We start from the raw sequence: 565 nt of genomic DNA, 5'->3' as shown, positions 1-565 counted from the left end.
TTGTCCTTAAATATTTATTTTGTTCAATTATACTGTACATTCTTTTTTTATTACAGTTAATGTGGAATAAATTATTAAATTAAATAAAACTTTATTGTTGTAAAACTGTAAATGTTGTTCTGTGTGCAGTAAGTCATCATGAGATCCTGTAAGATGAGTTGCAGTACAGGCAGAGAATGCTGGCACTGATCTGTGTTTCTTTTTATTAATTATTATATATTTTTCTAACAATTAGTAGTACAATCAGTATTAATAGAATAGAATAGATATTTATTGTCATTGTTGAAAACAACGAAAAACCATTTAGCAGCTCTGGATTGGCAGCAGGTGCATGTATACACTGAGTCACAAAGACACACACAAGGAAGGCAGATAATAAATAAAGCTGACAATAAGTACAGTCTTTGTAAACAAAAGACAGAAAAATAATAAGTGGATAATTAAATAAAGTAATCAAAGTAATACAGCTTCAAAAATAAACAAAATGTAACCAAGCCGCAGCTTGAAGTGGGGCTAGAATAGAAAAGACATGTGATTGCGTAACTGCACTCCACATAATAGCCAG

This window comes from Trichomycterus rosablanca, chromosome 1, assembly GCF_030014385.1.
Source record: "Trichomycterus rosablanca isolate fTriRos1 chromosome 1, fTriRos1.hap1, whole genome shotgun sequence".
Classification (NCBI taxonomy): domain Eukaryota; kingdom Metazoa; phylum Chordata; class Actinopteri; order Siluriformes; family Trichomycteridae; genus Trichomycterus; species Trichomycterus rosablanca.
Note: the sequence above shows the minus strand (reverse complement) of the source record.